A 22532-nucleotide genomic window follows, 5' to 3' on the forward strand; every position below is an offset into this window, starting at 1 on the left:
ATTTTCTTTTGTGGCTTGTTTACTCTAGCGAGATGGATTTGGAAGAGGGTAAGTAGGCCTAGAGAATATTTCTCTGACAGGGTTTGCCTCTAGGGTCTGCTTGAAGCCAAGTTTGCTAGTAGGGAAAGCTTGAGTAACAGGATAAATTTCATATTTAAACTCTGAAATGTTTCATATGTTTAAATAAGCTTGAACATAGATTAGACTTGTACAGGGAGCTGAGTTGGTGGAATAAGAGTATAGAGCAGAAATAGATTCAGGCGAGGTATTTTTATATTTTAAGAGGCTACTTCTCAGGATTAGTATTATATTTCATTTAACTTAATATGCAATAAGTAATATTAATAAGGGTATCATACTTTTGAACTTCTTAACTCAATACAGGTGACTCTTGAGCAACATGGGAGTTAAGGGCACTAACCTCCATATCTGTGGTTTTACATCCATCGATTCAACCAACCTTAGGTTGTATAGTACTGCAGTATGTATTTGTTGAAAAAAACCCACGTATAAGTGGACTCATGCAGTTCAAACCTGTGTTGTTCAAGGGTCAACTGTGTTTTCACAGGAATGGGCATCATTTTTGTCCTTACAAATTTTAGTAAGCAATGATTGGCTGACAGCGTGGTAATTGTTGAAATAATGTGTGAGTGCCAATAACAAAGCCATCTGTTAAAATGCTAGGAATTTATTGGGTAAAGGGTTACTGCATTTTTTTTCTGTTTTCCACAGTGTTTTCCCCACATGCCTGGCATGTTACTTCAGCTTCTTGTTGGATTTCTGTCATGTAGGATTTTTGAGTACAGACCTACTTCACTTTATTGCACTTTATTACACACCGCAAATAATCATGTTTTCTTATACAAACTGAAGGTTTGTGGCAACCCTGTGTTGAGAAAGTCTATTGGCACCATTTTTCCAACAGCATTTGCTCACTTCATGTCTCTGTATTACATTTTGGTTATTCTCACAATACTGCAAACTTTTTCATCATTATTATATGTGTATCGTAATCTGTTTTCAGTGATCCTTGATGTTATTATTGTAATGATTTAGGGGCATCGCCAACCACTCCTATTTAAGATGAACTTAATTGATAAGAGTTGTGCATGTTCTGACTGCTTCACCAGCTGGTTGTTCCCTGTCTTCCTCCTTTTCCTCAGACCTCCCTATTCCCTGAGACACAACAATATTGAAATTAGGCCAATGAATAACCCTACAATGGCTTCTAAGTGTTCAAGTGCAAGGAAGTGCTTCTGTCTCTCACTTTTAAATCCAAAGCTAGAGATGATTAAGCTTAGGGAGGAGGGCATGTTGAAAGCTGAGTTATGCTGAAAGCTTGGCCTCTTGTGCCAAACAGTTAGCCAAGTCATGAATGCAAAGGAAAAGTCCTTGAAGGAAACTAAAAGTGCTACTCTAGTGAATACACAAATGGTAAGAAAGCCAAGCAGTCTTATTGCTGATAAAGAGAAAGTTTTAGTGGTCTGGATAGAAGACCAAACCAGCCATAACATTCCCTTAAGCCAAAGCCTAATAAAGGTCAAGGCCCTAACTCTTTTCAACTTTGTGAAGGCTGAGAGAGGCAAGGAAGCCGCAGAAGAAACGATTGAAGCTAGCAGAGGTTGGTTCATGAGGTTTAAGGAAAGAAGTTGCCTCTATAACATAGAAGTGCGAGGTGAAGCAGCAAGTGCTGATGTAGAAGCTGCATCAGGTGTTCCAGAATATCTAGCTACACTAAACAACAGATTTTCAATGTAGATGAAACAGGCTTCTATTGGAAGAAGATGCCACATCTAGGACTTCCCTAGCTAGAGAGAAGTCAATGCCTGACTTCAATGCTTCAAAGGACAGGCTGACTCTCTTGTTAGGGGCTAATGGAGCTTGAGACTTTGAGTTGAAGCCGGTGCTCATTTACCATTCTGAAACTCTTAAAACCTTTAAGAATTATGCTAAATCTACTCTGCTTGTCCTCTATTAATGAGATAACAAGGTGTGGATGACAGCACACTTGTTTCCAACATGGTTTGCTAAGTATTTTAAGCCCACTGTTAAAACCTACTGCTCATAATAAAAAGATTCCTTTCAAAACATAACTGCTGGGCTTCCTTGGTGGCGCAGTGGTTGAGGGTCCGCCTGCCGATGCAGGGGATGTGGGTTCGTGCCATGGTCCAGGAGGATCCCACATGTCGCGGAGCGGCTGGGCCCGTGAGCCATGGCCACTGAGCCTGTGTGTCCGGAGCCTGTGCTCCACAACGGGAGAGGCCAGAGCAGTGAGAGGCCCACGTACCACAAAAAGAAAAAAACAAAACAAACAAACAAACAAAATAACTGCTCATTGACAATGCACCTGATCATCAAGAGTTCTCATGGACATGTACAATGAGAGTAATGTTTTCATGCCTGCTGAAACAACATCCATTCTGCAGCCATGCACCAAGAAGTGATTTTGACTTTCAAGTCTTATTATTTAAGAAATATACTTTGGGGTCTTCCCTGGTGGCGCAGTGGTTGGGAGTCCGCCTGCCGATGCAGGGGGAGCGGGTTTGTGCCCCGGTCCCGGAGGATCCCACGTGCCGTGGAGCGGCTGGGCCCGTGAGCCATGGCCGCTGAGCCTGCACGTCCGGAGACTGTGCTCCGCAGAGGGAGAGGCCGCGGCAGTGAGAGGCCTGCGTACCGCAGGAAAGAAAAAAAAAAAAAAAAAAGAAATATACTTTGTAAAGCTATAGCTGCCATAGGTAGTGATTCTTCTGATGAATCTGAGTGAAGTAAATTGAAAAACCTTTTGGAAAGGATTCACCATTCTACATGCCATTAAGTACATTTGTGATTCATTGGAAGAGGTCAAATATCAACATAAACAGGAATTTGGAAGAAGTTAATTTCAAATCTCATAGATGACTTTGAGGGGTTAAAGACTTCAGTGGAGAAAGTAACTGCAGATGTGGTAGGAATAGCAAGAGAACTAGAATGAGAATTGGAGTCTGAGCATGTGACTGAATTGCTACAATCTCATGATTAAACGTTAGTGGATGAGGAGTTGCTTCTTATGCATGAGCAAAAAAAAAAAAGTGGTTTCTTGAGATGGAATCTACTGCTGGTGAAGATGCTGTGAAGATAGTTGAAATGACAACAAAGGATTTAGAATATTACATAAACTTAGTTGATAAAGCTGCAGGGCATAAGAGGGTTGACTCCAATTTTGAAAGAAGTTCTACTGTGGGTAAAATGCTATCAAACAGCATTGCATGCTACAGAGAAATCATTCGTGAAAGGAAGAGTCAATCGATGGCAGCAAACTTCACTGTTGTGTTATTTTAAGAAATTGTCACAGCCATCCCAGCCTTCAACAACCATCACCCTGATCAGTCAGCAGCATCAACATCAAGCCAAGACCCTCCACTAGCAAAAAGATTAAGACTCTATGAAGGCTCAGAAGATGGTTAGCATTTTTTATTAATAAAGTATTTTTAATTAAGGTATGCACATTTTTGTACATAATGCTATTGCACACTTAATAGACTATAGTATAGTGTAAACATGACTTTTATATGCACTAGGAAACCACAAAATTTGTGTGACTCACATTATTGTAATATTCATTTTATTGCAGTGGTCTGGATCCAAACCCACAATATCTCTGAAATATGCCTGTATTTGTGTTACCACTGATATAGGAAAAAGCAAATCATTTTTAACATTAAAATGTTATTGAGATTTCAAAGGTGGAAGACATTATCTTTTCCTATTTTTCTTTATGATAGAGTGTTTGTAAAGTAGTGTTCCCAGAATAATAAGCACTCTTTTGGGAAATAAGTGTAGTAAATAACCAAGTAATTTCTCACAAAGAACAGACAAAGAAAGGTAGTGCCATCTGGGTTAAGCTATTAAATATATCGGTACAATAATAACTACCCATTATCTTGACCAACCAGAAATTACTCATTTTTATTCATACTGATCTAGCTATACACTTTCAGTATAAAGAAGGATTTTTTTTTCATTTTTCTATTGGTTATGAATTAAATCATCAATTTTTTTCTGAGTTTTAATGGTTTGAAATAAAGAGTCAGATGCATGGCTTTTCAGTTTCTTTTACTACTTTATTTTATTACTTGGTTATTTAAGGTCAAAAGATTTCCATTTTCAAAATACATAATAGAAATAATAAAGCAGTAAAATTTGGACTTAGATAATATGGACATTTTTCTTAAAAGTGTCAACACGATTTACAAATTATTAAAAAGGCAGTAAAATTTGAACTCCCAGAGCATAAACTTTACTTAAAACTGTCAGATACATGATTTTAAAGGTATTTTATTAATATATCACTGATGATTATTTTTCTTATCAAGAGTGAAGTAAAGTGAAGTAAAATCTAGTTGCCCAAGCAATCATTAGAATTGGAAACACTAGATGTTCATGTGTTAATTTGGTTTCATTTACCTGAAGTCTATATTTCTTCTGTGATATCTAAGGTCAAGTCTACATAACCAAATAGCCGAAGGAAAGGTGAGGATTTTGTAGTAGAATCAAATGCCAAACATCATTTTTTTACATAAGTATCTGGAGAACTGAGTAAAGGTGGTTTCTTTTAAAGGCTGTCTGTAGGAGATAATTGCTTTAGTTCCCATTTAGCTACAGTGATCCTGGCCATAACGTTCTCTTCAAAGTAGGATTCTGAAATTCCTGCAAAATCTGAAACAGTGGTTCTCATATAAGTTACTTAGCATCTTTACAGAAATCCTATCATAATTTATTTGTAAAACAATACCTCTACATATCTAAAATAGTTCTTCATAAGAAGAATGTTCCATAAGGAAAAATAACTGTCCCTTGGAGAAAATGCTATTAAATAATGTGTTATGGGAACAAAAACATTCTCCTTATGTTTGTGATTCTTCCAATGTAAATTTTGCTAGAGAAATCATTTCAAAATAGAATGGCATCATAAATAATCAGTGCAGAAGTGGTTCTGTTGAGGACTGTTAAGTGAAAAGCCACCAAATGGGGACTTCCGGGTAAGATGGCGGAAGAGTAAGACGCGGAGATCACCTTCCTCCCCACAGATACACCAGAAATACAGCTACACGTGCAACAACTCCTACAGAACAACTACTGAACGCTGGCAGAAGACCCCAGACCTCCCAAAAGGCAAGAAACTCCCCACATACCTGGGTAGGGCAAAGCAGAGAGATTCCCGCAGAGAGGAGCGGTGCCGAGCGGCACTCACCAGCCCGAGAGGCTTGTCTGCTCCCCCGCCAGGGCGGGCGGCGCTGGAGCTGAGGCTCGGGCTTCGGTCAGAGCGCAGGGAGAGGACTGGGACTGGCGGCGAGAACTCAGCCTGAAGGGGGCTAATGTGCCACAGCTAGCCGGGAGGGAGTCCGGGAAAACTCTGGAGCTGCCGAAGAGGCAGGAGACTTTTTCTTCCCTCTTGGTTTCCTGGTGCGCGAGGAGAGGGGATTAAGAGCGCCGCGTAAAGGAGCTCCAGAGACGGGCGCGAGTCGCGGCTGAAAGCGCGGAGCCCAGAGACGGGCGTGGGACGCTGGGGCTGCTGCTGCCGCCGCCAAGAAGCCTGTGTGCGAGCGCAAGACACTGTCCACACCGCCCTTCCGGGAGCCTGTGCAGCCTGCCACTGCCGGGGTCCCGGGATCCAGGGGCGGCTTCCCTGGGAGAACGCACGGCGCGCCCCGGGCTGGTGCAACATCACGCCGACCTCTGCCGCTGCAGGCACGCCCCGCACTCCGTGCCCCTCCCTCCCGCCAGGCCTGAGTGAGCCAGAGTCCCCGAAGAGGCTGCTCCTTTAACCCTGTCCTGTCTGAGCGAAGAACAGACGCCCTCCGGCGACCTACACGCAGAGGCGGGGCCAAATCCAAAGCTGAGACCCAGGAGCTGTGAGAACAAAGAAGAGAAAGGGAAACCTCTCCCAGCAGCCTCAGAAGCAGCAGATTAAAGCTCCACAATCAACTTCATGTACCCTGCATCTGTGGAATACATGAATAGACAACAAATCATCCCAAATTGAGGAGCCAGGAGTCAGTGCTGTGCCTCTGAGGTGGGAGAGCGAACTTCAGGACACTGGTCCACAAGAGACCTCCCAGCTCCACATAATATCAAACGGCGAAAATCTTCCAGAGATCTCCATCTCAACACCAGCACCCAGCTTCACTCAACGACCAGCAAGCTACAGTGCTGGACACCCTATGCCAAACAACTAGCAAGACAGGAACACAACACCACCCATTAGCAGAGAGGCTGCCTCAAATCATAAAAAGTCCGCAAACACCCCAAAACACACCAACAGACGAGGACCTGCCCACCAGAAAGGCAAGATCCAGCCTCATCCACCAGAACACAGGCAGTAGTCCCCTCCACCAAGAAGCCTACACAACCCACTAAACCAACCTTAGCCACTGGGGACAGACACCAAAAACAACGGGAACTACGAACCTGCAGCCTGCAAAGAGGAGACCCCAAACACAGTAACATAAGCAAAATGAGAAGACAGAAAAACACACAGCAGGAGAAGGAGCAAGATAAAAACCCACCAGACCTAACAAATGAAGAGGTAATAGGCAGTCTATCTGAAAAAGAATTCAGAATAATGATGGTAAAGATGATCCAAAATCTTGGAAATAGAATAGACAAAATGCAAGAAACAGTTAACAAGGACCTAGAAGAACTAAAGACGAATCAAGCATCGATTAAAAACACAATAAATGAAATGAAAAATACTCTAGATGGGATCAATAGCAGAATAACTGAGGCAGAAGAACGGATAAGTGAGGTGGAAGATAAAATAGTGGAAATAACTGCTGCACAGCAAAATAAAGAAAAAAGAATGAAAAGAACAGAGGACACTCTCAGGGACCTCTGGGACAACATTAAACGCACCAACATTCGAATTATAGGGGTTCCAGAAGAAGAAGAGAAAAAGAAAGGGACTGAGAAAATATTTGAAGAGATTATAGTTGAAAACTTCCCTAATATGGGAAAGGAAATAGTTAATCAAGTCCAGGAGGCACAGAGAGTCCCATACAGAATAAATCCAAGGAGAAATACACCAAGACACATATTAATCAAACTGTCAAAAATTAAACACAAAGAAATCATATTAAAAGCAGCAAGGCAAAAACAACAAATAACACACAAGGGAATCCCCATCAGGATAACAGCTGATCTCTCAGCAGAAACTCTACAAGCCAGAAGGGAGTGGCAGGACATACTTAAAGTGATGAAGGAGAAAAACCTGCAACCAAGATTACTCTACCCAGCAAGGATCTCATTCAGATTTGATGGAGAAATTAAAACCTTTACAGACAAGCAAAAGCTGAGAGAGTTCAGCACCACCAAACCAGCTTTACAACAAATGCTAAAGGAACTTCTCTAGGCAAGAAACACAACAGAAGGAAAAGAACTACAATAACGAACCCAAAACAATTAAGAAAATGGGAATAGGAACATACATATCAATAATTACCTTAAATGTAAATGGACTAAATGCTCCCACCAAAAGACACAGAGTGGCTGAATGGATACAAAAACAAGACCCATATATATGCTGTCTACAAGAGACCCACTTCAGACCTAGAGATACATACAGACTGAAAGTAAGGGGATGGAAAAAGATATTCCATGCAAATGGAAACCAAAAGAAAGCTGGAGTAGCAATTCTCATATCAGACAAAATAGACTTTAAAATAAAGACTACTAGAAGAGACAAAGAAGGACACTACATAATGATCAAGGGATCAATCCAAGAAGAAGATATAACAATTGTAAATATTTATGCACCAAACATAGGAGCACCTCAATACATAAGGGAAATATTAACAGCCATAAAAGGAGAAATCGACAGTAACACAATCATAGTAGGGGACTTTAACACCCCACTTTCACCAATGGACAGGTCATCCAAAATGAAAATAAATAAGGAAACACAAGCTTTAAATGATACATTAAACAAGATGGACTTAATTGATATTTATAGGACATTCCATCCAAAAACAACAGAATACACATTTTTCTCAAGTGCTCATGGAACATTCTCCAGGATAGATCATATCTTGGGTCACAAATCAAGCCTTGGTAAATTTAAGAAAATTGAAATTGTATCAAGTATCTTTTCCGACCACAATGCTATGAGACTAGATATCAATTACAGGAAAAAAGCTGTAAAAAATACAAACACATGGAGGCTAAACAATACACTACTTAATAACGAAGTGATCACTGAAGAAATCAAAGAGGAAATTAAAAAATACCTAGAAACAAATGACAATGGAGACACGACGACCCAAAACCTATGGGATGCAGCAAAAGCAGTTCTAAGAGGGAAGTTTATGGCAATACAATCCCACCTTAAGAAACAGGAAATATCTCGAATAAACAACCTAACCTTGCACCTAAAGCAATTAGAGAAAGAAGAACAAAAACATCCCAAAGTTAGCAGAAGGAAAGAAATCATAAAAATCAGATCAGAAATAAATGAAAAAGAAATGAAGGAAACGATAGCAAAGATCAATAAGACTAAAAGCTGGTTCTTTGAGAAGATAAACAAAATTGATAAACCATTAGCCAGACTCATCAAGAAAAAAAGGGAGAAGACTCAAATCAATAGAATTAGAAATGAAAAAGGAGAAGTAACAACTGACACTGCAGAAATACAAAAGATCATGAGAGATTACTATAAGCAACTCTATGCCAATAAAATGGACAACCTGGAAGAAATGGACAACTTCTTAGAAATGCACAACCTGCCAAGACTGACTCAGGAAGAAATAGAAAATATGAATAGACCAATCACAAGCACTGAAATTGAAACTGTGATTAAAAATCTTCCAACAAACAAAAGCCCAGGACCAGATGGCTTCACAGGCGAATTCTATCAAGCATTTAGAGAAGAGCTAACACCTATCCTTCTCAAACTCTTCCAAAATATAGCAGAGGGAGGAACACTCCCAAACTCATTCTATGAGGCCACCATCACCTTGATACCAAAACCAGACAAGGATGTCACAAAGAAAGAAAACTACAGGCCAATATCACTGATGAACATAGATGCAAAAATCCTCAACAAAATACTAGCAAACAGAATCCAACAGCACATTAAAAGGATCATACACCATGATCAAGTGGGGTTTATTCCAGGAATGCAAGGATTCTTCAATATACGCAAATCAATCAATGTGATACACCATATTAACAAATTGAAGGAGAAAAACCATATGATCATCTCAATAGATGCAGAGAAAGCTTTTGACAAAATTCAACACCCATTTATGATAAAAACCCTGCAGAAAGTAGGCATAGAGGGAACTTTCCTCAACATAATAAAGGCCATATATGACAAACCCACAGCCAGCATCGTCCTCAATGGTGAAAAACTGAAACCATTTCCACTAAGATCAGGAACAAGACAAGGTTGCCCACTCTCACCACTCTTATTCAACATAGTTTTGGAAGTTTTAGCCACAGCAATCAGAGAAGAAAAGGAAATAAAAGGAATCCAAATCGGAAAAGAAGAAGTAAAGCTGTCACTGTTTGCAGATGACATGATACTATACATAGAGAATCCTAAAGATGCTACCAGAAAACTACTAGAGCTAATCAATGAATTTGGTAAAGTTGCAGGATACAAAATTAATGCACAGAAATCTCTGGCATTCCTATATACTAATGATGAAAAATCTGAAAGTGAAATCAAGGAAACACTCCCATTTACCATTGCAACAAAAAGAATAAAATATCTAGGAATAAACCTACCTAAGGAGACAAAAGACCTGTATGCAGAAAATTATAAGACACTGATGAAAGAAATTAAAGATGATACAAATAGATGGAGAGATGTACCATGTTCTTGGATTGGAAGAATCAACATTGTGAAAATGACTCTACTACCCAAAGCAATCTACAGATTCAATGCAATACCTATCAAACTACCAATGGCATTTTTCACAGAACTAGAACAAAAAATTTCACAATTTGTATGGAAACACAAAAGACCCCGAATAGCCAAAGCATTCTTGAGAACGAAAAATGGAGCTGGAGGAATCAGGCTCCCTGACTTCAGACTATACTACAAAGCTACAGTAATCAAGACAGTATGGTACTGGCACAAAAACAGAAAGATAGATCAATGGAACAGGATAGAAAGCCCAGAGATAAACCCACGGACATATGGTCACCTTATCTTTGATAAAGGAGGCAGGAATGTACAGTGGAGAAAGGACAGTCTCTTCAATAAGTGGTGCTGGGAAAACTGGACAGGGACATGTAAAAGTATGAGATTAGATCACTCCCTAACACCATACACAAAAATTAGCTCAAAATGGATTAAAGACCTAAATGTAAGGCCAGACACTATCAAACTCCTAGAGGAAAACATAGGCAGAACACTCTATGACATAAATCACAGCAAGATCCTTTTTGACCCATCTCCTAGAGAAATGGAAATAAAGACAAAAATAAACACATGGGACCTAATGAAACTTCAAAGCTTTTGCACAGCAAAGGAAACCATAAACAAGACCAAAAGACAACCCTCAGAATGGGAGAAAATATTTGCAAATGAAGCAACTGACAAAGGATTAATCTCCAAAATTTATAAGCAGCTCATGCAGCTCAATAGCAAAAAAACAAACAACCCAATCCAAAAATGGGCAGAAGACCTAAATAGACATTTCTCCACAGAAGATATACAGACAGCCAACAAACACATGAAAGGATGCTCAACATCTTTACTCATTAGAGAAATGCAAATCAAAACTACAATGAGATATCATCTCACACCAGTCAGAATGGCCATCATCAAAAAATCTAGAAACAATAAATGCTGGAGAGGGTGTGGAAAAAAGGGAACACTCTTGCACTGCTGGTGGGAATGTGAATTGGTACAGCCACTATGGAGAACAGTATGGAGGTTCCTTAAAAAACTACAAATAGAACTACCATATGACCCAGCAATCCCACTACTGGGCATATACCCTGAGAAAACCATAATTCAAAAAGAGTCATGTACCAAAATGTTCATAGCAGCCCTATTTACAATAGCCCGGAGATGGAAACAACCTAAGTGTCCATCATCGGATGAATGGATAAAGAAGATGTGGCACATATATACAATGGAATATTACTCAGCCATAAAAAGAAATGAAATTGAGCTATTTGTAATGAGGTGGATGGACCTAGAGTCTGTCATACAGAGTGAAGTAAGTCAGAAAGAGAAAGACAAATACTGTATGCTGACACATATATATGGAATTTAAGAAAAAAATGTCATCAAGAACATAGGGGTAAGACAGGAATAAAGACACAGACCTACTAGAGCATGGACTTGAGGATATGGGGAGGGGGAAGGGTAAGCTGTGACAAAGTGAAAGAGCGGCATGGACATATATACACTACCAAACGTAAGGTAGATAGCTAGTGGGAAGCAGCCGCATAGCACAGGGAGATCAGCTCGGTTCTTTGTGACCGCCTGGAGGGGTGGGATAGGGAGGGTGGGAGGGAGACGCAAAGGGGAGGGGATATGGGAACATATGTATATGTATAACTGATTAAATTTGTAAAATAAAAAAAAAAAAGTATCAAAAAAAAAAAAAAAAAAAAAAAAAAAAAGCCACCAAATGAAGCACTCATCCATGTTTGCAAAACTGTCTTCATCCCCAGGAGGCTTGTAGCATTTGGCATTTCTGGAAAACCACAACAAAAGTGGTGCTAGAGAGTATTGAGCTTTTTGCCAAGTAATATTTCCTAAAGGCAACAGACACTCCAGAAAATAATGGAAAATAAATAATGATGATAATATATTCTATCTATCATCACTATATTCTCTAATACTTAGTGTTAAATATATATAAACAGTAGCCAATTGTGATAACTACCTTATTAGCACCTGTTGTTAAAGGTCTTTGAAAGTAAAGCTTGTAAGATTAGGGAGAAACAAGAATGTGCTCCTTAAAATGATCTTTTGAAATATCCTGGACCAGTCCATCCCAGTGGGAGAGTACTTATATGGTACGAGTATTTGGGTAAAGTGTTTGAAACATTAAGACACAGCAAAAATGGTTTTGAAATGCTTTCTTGTTCAAAATACATTTGTTTATTAGGACACTGCAAATTGACCATTTTATATCTCATGCCCAGATATAAAACACTGTAATACTGGCTTCTGAGTCCATGCTGGGCAATTTTTTAATCCATGCATCAGTCGTAAATGAGCTGATTAGTAGAGTGGATAATCCTGAGATCTCCCCTTTCCTGTATTGACAATTCCCTTGTAAAGCAAATGCCAGTCTTGCAGGCTAATAATGAAGAGTGGAATTCCCTTGTTCATTAGAGATGCAACAGTAAAATAGGTAATATAACTATAGAAATATATTTGTAATATATTTGTTCTCTTTGCACAATATGCATACAGATACTGCCATCCCTCTTTAACCAAATTGGTAATGTATAATAGAATACGCAGTATTTTGTAAGTTCCTCTGACCTATAATTGGCACTCATTTCAGACAATAATTACCATATTAGAAATGGCTGTTTTCATCTTTTGCAATTATTTTAATTTTCAGACATCATCATAGTACTTTTAATATTTCGAAATTTCTTTTTTTTTAACTTCAATTTTAAGTTGAAGAACATTATTTTCCCCTGGAGGACTCATCACGTTTGGAAATTTCAACCAGTCTTCTAAAAAGAATGCTTCACTGGAATAGGTCTCATCTTATCAGGAATATCAGAAAACAAGCAGCTACTTCTCTTTTGGCTTAAGCACAAAGAACCTCAATAAAAGAAATACAGACAAACTAATCTGGTGATGCTTTCAGAAAATGCACTAATGACAGAAAAGTTTATAAGTCGTCATTGTTGTCATCATGATCAACATTATCATATGTAGTACTTCCCATGTGCCCAGCACTGTTCTAATAGCTGTACCTAAATGAACACAGAAGTCTTTGAAGCAGGTACTATTATTATCCCCATTTGTCACTTGAAAGAAACTTTTCCTAACTACTCAGCTAAAAGGTGCTAGAGCTAGAATTTCACCAGATAGTCTGGCTTCAGAATCAACCTTCAATTGTCATGTTTTAGTTTTGTGCCCTAATGTCTTTTCTCCAGGTTTTTGATTGTTTTGTCTAATTTTGCTTTTTGGAGGACAAACATTCATTTGAACTTTCATAGTTTTTCAGACCTTTATGGGGGCTTTGAAGATATTTTTTTTGTTAGTTTTAAAAAAAATTTATTTTCCAAAAATACTAATGAAAGAGTAGAATCATTTTCTATTTTTACAGGTCTCTTTAATGTTGCCTTATAGAAGGCAACTAGATTCTGCATTTTTTTTAAACATCTTTATCGGAGTATAATTGCTTCACAATGGTGTGTTAGTTTCCACTGTATAACAAAATGAATCAGCTATACCTGTATATATTTCCCCATATCTCCTCCCTCTTGCATCTCCCTCCCACCCTCCTTATCCCATCTCTCTAGGTGGACACAAAGCACCGAGATGATCTCCCTGTGCTATGCGACTGCTTCCCACTAGCTATCTATTTTACATTTGGTAGTGTATATATGTCAGTGCCATTCTCTTACTTTGTCCCAGCTTACCCTTTCACCTCCCTGTTTCCTCAAGTCCATTCTCTACATCTGCATCTTTATTCCTGTCCTGCCCCTAGGTTTTTCAGAACCATTTTTTGTTTTAGATTCCATGTATATGTGTTAGCATACGGTATTTGTTTTTTTTCTTTCTGACTTACTTCACTCTGTATGACAGACTCTAGGTCCATCCACCTCACTACAAATAACTCAGTTTCATTTCTTTTTATGGTTGAGTAATGTTCCATTGTATATATGTGCTACATCTTCTTTATCTATTCATCTGTCGATGGACACTTAGGTTTCTTCCATGCCCTGGCTACTGTAAATAGAGCTGCAATGAACATTGTGGTACATGACTCTTTTTGAATTATGGTTTTCTCTTGCACTGTTGGTGGGAATGTAAATTGATACAGCCACTATGGAGAACAGTGTGGAGGTTCCTTAAAAAACTGAAAATAGAACTACCATATGACCCAGCAATCTCACTACTGGGCATATACCCTGAAAACATTTTTTAATTAATAAAAAGTTGAAGTCACTACAAAATTCTCAGAGCACCTAACATTTGAGAAGTTGTTCCAAGTCTACATTTGTTTCTGGCCTGACTTTTTCCGAATCACCAGTCACAAAATCTGAATAAGGCTGATCTTACAATATTGCCATGTTCAGCTCTCCAGAAATAACCATTTTAGCACATGACCTATCATTCTTATGGATTCTATTGAATCCAGGGAAGCTCAAACCATTTTATTTGCCTTCTCCTTTAATACTATCTATCAGTAAGTAAGGAGGAAGTATTTCTTTTGTGTGTGGCTCAAATATGAGGACTTTACACTTGTAAAATGTGCTTTTAAGTCTTAGCCCCGTGTCTATTAAAAACAAAGTCCATAAAAATGTGTTTGTATTATAGCTATTTTATAAATTGGAATATTTTTCAAATCAATAAGTGCTATGTTATTATTGTCTTAAAATATTTTTAAAAATTGAGTTGAGGGAGGCTAAATGAGTAGACTTTAGCAAATGACAAAAGGAAAAAAATAACCTCTTGATCGTTAGATCAAATGTAGTTGAATTTTTGACCTGGATGTGATGGCCTTGTCTACCATTAATGACTAAATTGATCTATTTCTTGTTGATTCAGGGTCTTTTGGGGGAAGCTTTAAAGATCAATTTTTGCCTTATTGTTCAGGTTGTCATGTAGTTTATTTGATTTTTGTCACTAAACGATAAAGGATTGTTCACCTGTCAATTAGGGATGTGTCTCAGACAATAAGGAAGTTAGAACATTGAATTAATGAAATCACTGATGTTGAAGAACATAATTCTTTAGTATTTTGCTTAATCAGCTTGGCTATTTATGTTTATAAAATTTTGTAGATAATGAATGATTTGCACGTTACTTGTTAAATGCCTCTTGGTATATGGTGATGATCTAGATTCCATGCCAAATCATGCAAAGAACTTGATGGCTTTAGGTTTATAATCTAGGACAAAAAAATAAGCATAATTTTAAAATGTAAGTTTAAATAATGAATATACTATATGTGGAACATGAAAGTATAACTGTATTTTGTTTTATCAAGGATCAATTGAGAATGTTTAACAAAGTACCTTAGAGGAGATCACTCTGCCTTCTTTCTAGTCAGGGATAATTCATCGATGGGGTGCATTTTCAAGAGAAGTTGAAAAGAGAGGGAAGTAGCTGTTAGTGGGCTTTATTTGGGGTACTAAAGATATTCTAGGAGCAGACATTAACATGGGAAAATACATATGTGGAATGATAGCACTGGAGGCAAAGTAAAATGTGGACCTGGCAATACACATAAATTAATAGAAGATGAAACTCTATTTCATTTATTTCCAATCTGACCTTATTATTTCTTTCCTTCTACCAACTCTGGGTTTGTTTGTTCTTCTTTTTCTAGTTTCTTTAGGTACAAAGTTAGATTGTTTATTTGAGATTTCTCTTATTTCTTGAGGTAGGTCTGTATCACTATGAACTTGTCTCTTAGAACAGTTTTTGCTGCATCCCATAATTTTTTAAATTAATTTTAAAAATTGAAGTATAGTTGATTTACAATGTTGTGTTAGTTTCTGTTGTACAAAAAAGTGAATCAGTTATATATACATATATACCTACTCCTTTTAAGATTCTATTTCCATATACCTCGCTACAGAGTATCTAATAGAGTTCCCTGTGCTATTCAGTAGGTTCTTATTAGTTATCTATTCTATATGTAGTAGTGTGTATATGTCAATGCCAATCTCCCAGTTTATCCCTCCCCCCATCCCCCTTGGAAACCATAAGTTTGTTTTCTACATCTGTGACTCAACTTCTGTTTTGTAAATAGGTTCATCATACCCAATGGTGAAAAGCTAAAAGCTTTTCCCCTAAGATCAGGAACAATAAAGGATGCTCAACCTCACCACTTTTATTGTTCTTTTAAAATTTTTATTATTTTTTAAAGTCTTTATTGGAGTATAATTGTTATACAACGTTGTGTTAGTTTCTGCTGTATAACAAAGTGAATCAGCTATATGTATACATATATCCCCATACCCCCTCCCTCTTGAGCCTCCCTCCCACCCTCCCTATCTCACCCCTCTAGGTGGTCACAAAGCACTGAGCTGATCTCCCTGTGCTATGCAGCTGCTTCCCACTTTTAGTCAACATAGTTTTGGAAGTCCTAGCCACAGAAATAAAACAAGAAAAAGAAATAAAAGGCATCCAAATTGGAAAGAAAGAAGTAAAACTGTCACTGTTTGAAGATGACATGGTACTATATAGATAGAACCCTAAAGACTCGACCTAAAAACTATTAGAACTAATAAATAAATTCAGTAAAGTTATTAGTGTATATGTATACACTAATAACAAACTATCAGAAAAAGTAATGAGGAAAATCTCAATTATAATTGCATCAAAAGAATAAAATACTTAGGAATAAATATAAACAAGGAGGTGAGAGACCTATATTCTGAAAACTATAAGACACTGATGAAAGAAATTGAAGATGGCACAACTAAATGGAAAGGTATACTGTTGTCATAGATTGGAAGATATAATATTGTTAAAGTGTCCATACTATCCAAAGCAATATACAGATTCAATGCAATCTCTATCAAAATGCTCATGGCATTTTCCACAGAACTAGAACAAATAATCCTAAAATTTGAATGGAACCACAAAAGACCCTGAATATCCCAAACAATTCTGAGAAAGATCAACAAAGCTGGAGGTATCAAGCTCCCTGTTTTCAAACTATAATACAAAGCTATAGTAATGAAAAGTGTATGTTATTGGCACAAAAACAGACGTATAGATGAATTGAATAGGGAACCCAGAAATAAATCCACGCACATATGGTCAATTAATCTATGACAAAAGAGGCAAGAATATACAATGGGGAAAAGACAGTCCCTTCAATAAATGGTATTGGGAAAACTGGACAGCTAGATGCAAAATGATAAAACTGAACTGCTTTTTCATACCATATACAAAGATAAACTCAAAGTTAATTAAAGACTTACAAAATAAGGTCTGAAACTATAAAATTTCTAGAAGAAGACATTGGTAGTCCACTCTTCAACATTGATCTTAAATATTTTTTTTGGCTCTGTCTTCTCAGGGAAGGGCAACAAAAACAAAAATAAACAAACGAGATGACATTAAACTGAAAAGTTTTATATAGTGAAGTAAACCATCAAAAGAACAAAAATGCAACCTACTAAATGGGAGAAGATATTTGCAAATGATATGCTTGATAAGGGAAATCTCTCCTGGCAGCCTCAGGAGCAGCGGATTAAATCCCAACAATCAACTTGACATACCCTGCATCCCTGAAATACCTGAGTAGACAACAAATTATCCCAAAACTGAGGTGGTGGACTTTGGGAGCAACTGTAGACTTGGGGTTTGCCTTCTGCATTTAACTTGTTTTGGGTTTTATGTTTATCTTAGTTTAGTATTTAGAGTTTATTATCACTGGTAGACTTTTTTATTGATTTGGTTGCTCTCTTCCTTATTTTTTTTCTCCTCTGAGAGCTCAGAGGAGAGCTCAGGAGAGCTGAGCTTAGGACACTGGTCCACCAGAGACTTCCCAGCTCCATGTAATATCAAATGGCCAAAGCTCTCCCAGAGATCTCCATCTCAATGCTAAGACCCAGCTCCACTCAACGACCAACAAGCTACAGTGCTGGACACCCTATGACAAAAAACTAGCAAGACAGGAACACAACTCCACCCATTAGCAGAGAGGCTGCCTAAAATCATAATAAGGTCACAGACACCCCAAAACACACCACCAGACACAGTCCTGCCCACCAGAAAGACAATAACCAGCATCATCCACCAGAACACAGGCACTAGTCCCCTCCACCAGGAAGCCTACACAACCCACTGAACAAAACTTAGCCACTGGGGGCAGACACCAAAAACAATGGGAATTACAAACCTGCAGCCTGCAAAAAGGAGACCCCAAATACAGTAACTTAAGCAAAATGAGAAGACAGAGAAACACACAGCAGATGAAGGAGCAAGGTAAAAACCCACCAGACCAAACAAATGAAGAGGAAATAGGCAGTGTACCTGAAAAAGAATTCAGAGTAATGATAGTAAACATGATCCAAAATCTTGGAAATAGAATGGAGAAAATAAAAGAAACCTTTAACAAGGACCTAGAACAACTAAAGAGCAAATAAACAATGATAAACAATTCAATAAAAGAAATTTAAAAATCTCTAGAAGGAATCAATAACAGAATAACTGAGGCAGAAAAATGGATAAGTGACCTGGAAGATAAAATAGTGGAAATAACTACCTCAGAGCAGAATGAAGAAAAAAGAATGAAGAGAATTGAGGACTGTCTCACCGACTTCTGGGACAACATTAAATGTACGAGCATTCGGATTATAGGGATCCCAGAAGAAAGAGAGAAAAAGAAAGGGACTGAGAAAATATTTGAAGCTATTATAGTTGAAAACTGCCCTAATATGAGAAAGGAAATAGTCAATCAAGTCCAGAAATCACACAAGGTCCCATACAGGGTAAATCCAAGGAGAACCATGCCAAGACACATATTAATCAAACTATCAAAAATTAATACAGAGAAAAAATGTTTAAAGCAGCAAGGGAAAAAAACCCAAAAAACATACAAGGGAATCCCCATAAGGTTAACAGCTGATATTTCAGCAGAAACTCTGCAACCCACAAGGGAGTGGCAGGACATATTTAAAGTGATGAAAGGGAAAAACCTACAACCAAGATTACTCTACCCAGCAAAGATCTCATTCAGCTTCGACGGAGAAATTAAAATCTTTACAAACAAGCAAAAGCTAAGAGAATTCAGCACCACCAAACCAGCTTTATAACAAATGCTAAAGGAACTTCTCTTGGCAGGAAAAACAAGAGAAGGAAAAGACCTACAATAACAAACCCAAAACAATTACGAAAATGGTCATAGGAACATACATATCGATAATTACCTTAAAGGTAAATGGATTAAATACTTCAACCAAAAGACATAGACTGGCTGAATGGATACAAAAACAAGACCTGTATATATGCTGTCTACAAGAGACCTACTTCAGACCTAGGGACACATACAGGCCGAAGTGAGGGGATAGAAAAAGATATTCCATGCAAATGGAAATCAAAATAAAGATGGAGTAGCAATTCTCATATCAGACAAATTGACTTTAAAATAAAGACTATTACAAGAGATAAAGAAGAATACTACATAATCAAGGGATCAGTCCAAGAAGAAGATATAACAATTGTAAATATTTATGCACCCAACATAGGAGCACCTCAATACATAAGGCAAATACTAACAGCCATATAAGGGGCAATCACCAGTGACACAATAAGAGTAAGGGACTTTAACACACCACTTGCACCAATGGACAGATCATACAAAATGAAAATAAATAAGGCAACACAAGCTTTAAATGATACATTAAAAAAGATGGACTTAATTGATACTTCTAGGACATTCCATCCAAAAACAACAGAGTACACTTTCTTCTCAAGTGCTCATGGAACATTCTCCAGGATAGATCATATCTTGGGTCACAAATCAAGCCTTGATAAATTTAAGAAATTTGAAATCATATCTACTAACTTTACTGACCACAACGCTATTAGACTAAATGTCAATTACAGGAAAAAATATGTCAAAAATACAAACACATGGAGGTTAAACAATACACTACTTAATAACTAAGAAATCACTGAAGCAATCAAAGAGGTAATCAAAAAATACCTAGAAACAAATGACAATGAAAACACTATTACTCAAAACCTGTGGGATGCAGCAAAAGCAGTTCTAAGAGGGAAGTTTATAACAATACAATCCTACCTCAAGAAAGAAGAAACATCTCAAATAAAAAACCAAATCTTACACCTAAAGCAATTAGAGAAAGAAGAACAAAAAACCCCCAAAGTTAGCAGAAGGAAAGAAATCATAAAGATCAGATCAGAAATATATGAAAAAGAAATGAAGGAAAGAACACCAAAGATCAATAAAACTAAAAGCTGGTTGTTTGAGAACATAAACAAAATTGATAAACCATTAGCCAGACTCATAAAGAAGAAAAGGGAAAAGACTCAAATCAATAGAATTAGAAATGAAAAAGAAGAAGTAACAACTGACACTGCAGAAATACAAAGGATCATGAGAGATTACTATAAGCAACGATATGCTAATAAAATGGACAACCTGGAAGAAATGGACAAATTCTTAGAAAAGCACAACCTTGTGAGACTGAACCAGGATGAAATAGAAAATATAAACAGACCAATCAGAAGCACTTAAATTGAGACTGTACTTAAAAATCTTCCAACAAACCAAAGTCCAGGGCCAGATGGCTTCACAGGTGAATTCTATTAAAGCATGTAGAGAAAAGCTAACACCTATCCTTCTCAAACTCCTCCAAACAATAGCAGAGGGAGGAACACTCCCAAGCTCATTCTCCAAAGCCACCATCACCCTGATACCAAAACCAGACAAAGATGTCACAAAGAAAGAAAACTACAAGCCAATATCACTGATGAAGAGATGCAAAAATCCTCAACAAAATACTAGCACACAGAATCCAGCAGCACGTGAAAATGATCACACATCATGATGAACTGGGGTTTATTCCAGGAATGCAAGGATTCTTCAATATACGCAAATCAATCAATGTGATACACCATATTAACAAATTGAAGGAGAAAAATCATATGATCATCTCAATAGATGCAGAGAAAGCTTTTGACAAAATTCAACACCCATTTATGATAAAAACCCTCCAGAAAGTAGGCATAGAGGGAACTTACCTCAACATAATAAAGTCTATATATGACAAACCCACAGCCAACATCATTCTCAATGGTGAGAAAGTGAAACCATTTCCTCTAAGATCAGGAACAAGACAAGGTTGACCACTCTCACCACTATTATTCAACATAGTTTTGGAAGCTTTAGCCACAGCAATAGAGAAGAAAAAGAAATAAAAGGAATCCAAATTGGAAAAGAAGAAGTAAAGCTCTCACTGTTTGCAGATGATACTATACATAGAGAATCCTAAAGATGCTACCAGAAAACTACTAGAGCTAATCAATGAATTTGGTAAAGTAGCAGGATACAAAATTAATTCACAGAAGTCTCTGGCAATCCTATACACTAATGATGAAATATCTGAAAGAGAAATTAAGGAAATACTCCCATTTACGACTGCAACAAAAAAATAAACTACCTAGGAATAAACCTACCTAAAGAGCCAGAAGACCTGTATGCAGAAAATTATAAGATATTGATGAAAGAAATTAAAGATGATACAAACAGATGGAGAGATATACCATGTTCTTGGATTGGAAGAATCAACATTGTGAAAATGACTATACTATCCAAAGAAATCTATGGATTCAATGCAATCCCTTTCAAACTGCCAATGGCATTTTTCAGAGAACTAGAACAAAAAATTTCCCAATTTCTATGGAAACACAAGAGACCCTGAATAGCCTAAGCAATATTGAGAAAGAAAAATGGAGCTGGAGGAATCAGGCTCCCAGACTTCAGACAAAGCTGCAAAGCTACAAAGTTACAGTAATCAAGACAGTATGTTACTGGCACAAAAATAGAAATATAGATCAATGGAACAGGATAGAAAGCCCAGAGATAACCTCACGCACATATGGTCACCTTATTTTTGATAAAGGAGGCAAGAATATACAATGGAGAAAAGAGAGCCTCTTCAATAAGTGGTGCTCGGAAAACTGGACAGCTACATGTAAAAGAATGAAATTAGAACACTCCCTAACACCAGACACAAAAATAAACTCAAAATGGATTAAAGACCTAAATGTAAGGCCAGACACTATAAAACTCTTAGAGGAAAACATAGGCAGAACACTCTTTGACCTAAGTCACAGCAAGATCCTTTTTGACCCCCCTCCTAGAGAAATGGAAATAAAAACAGAAATAAACACATGGTACCCAATGAAACTTATAAGCTTTTGCACAGCAAAGGAAAACCCTAATCAAGACAAAAACACAACACTCAGAATGGGAGAAAAGATTTGCAAATGAAGCAACTGACAAAGGATTCATCTCCAAAATTTACAAGCAGCTCATTCAGCTCCATATCAAAAAAATAAACAACCCAACCCAAAGATGGGCAGAAGACATAAATAGACATTTCTCCAAAGAAGATATACAGATTGCCAACAAACACATGAAAGGATGCTCAACATCACTCATCATTAGAGAAGTGCAAATCAAAACTGCAATGAGGTATCACCTCACATCAGTCAGAATGGTCATCATCAAAAAATCTACAAACAAAACATGCTGGAGAGGGTGTAGAGAAAAGGGAGCCCTCTTGCACTGTTGGTGGGAATGTAAATTGATATAACCACTATGGAGAACAATATGGAGGTTTTTTAAAAA

At 37.6% G+C, this 22532-nt stretch overlaps 1 protein-coding gene across 3 annotated transcripts in view; it reads left to right on the plus strand.

Annotated features, from left to right (window-relative positions):
• NRIP1 (nuclear receptor interacting protein 1) overlaps positions 1 to 22532 on the plus strand; it is a 300299-nt gene that overhangs the window by 218562 nt on the left and 59205 nt on the right. Inside the window, exon 6 of one of the 3 annotated variants that reach the window (XR_009532558.1) lies at positions 733 to 817. The exons of the other annotated variants lie outside the window; for them this stretch is intronic. The gene's annotated coding sequence lies outside the window, so the exon portion shown is untranslated. Of the gene's footprint in view, positions 1 to 732; positions 818 to 22532 lie in introns of those variants that run through there. 3 annotated transcript variants of the gene reach the window in all.

The sequence above is a fragment of the Mesoplodon densirostris genome, chromosome 5, assembly GCF_025265405.1.
Source record: "Mesoplodon densirostris isolate mMesDen1 chromosome 5, mMesDen1 primary haplotype, whole genome shotgun sequence".
In the NCBI taxonomy this organism is placed as follows: domain Eukaryota; kingdom Metazoa; phylum Chordata; class Mammalia; order Artiodactyla; family Ziphiidae; genus Mesoplodon; species Mesoplodon densirostris.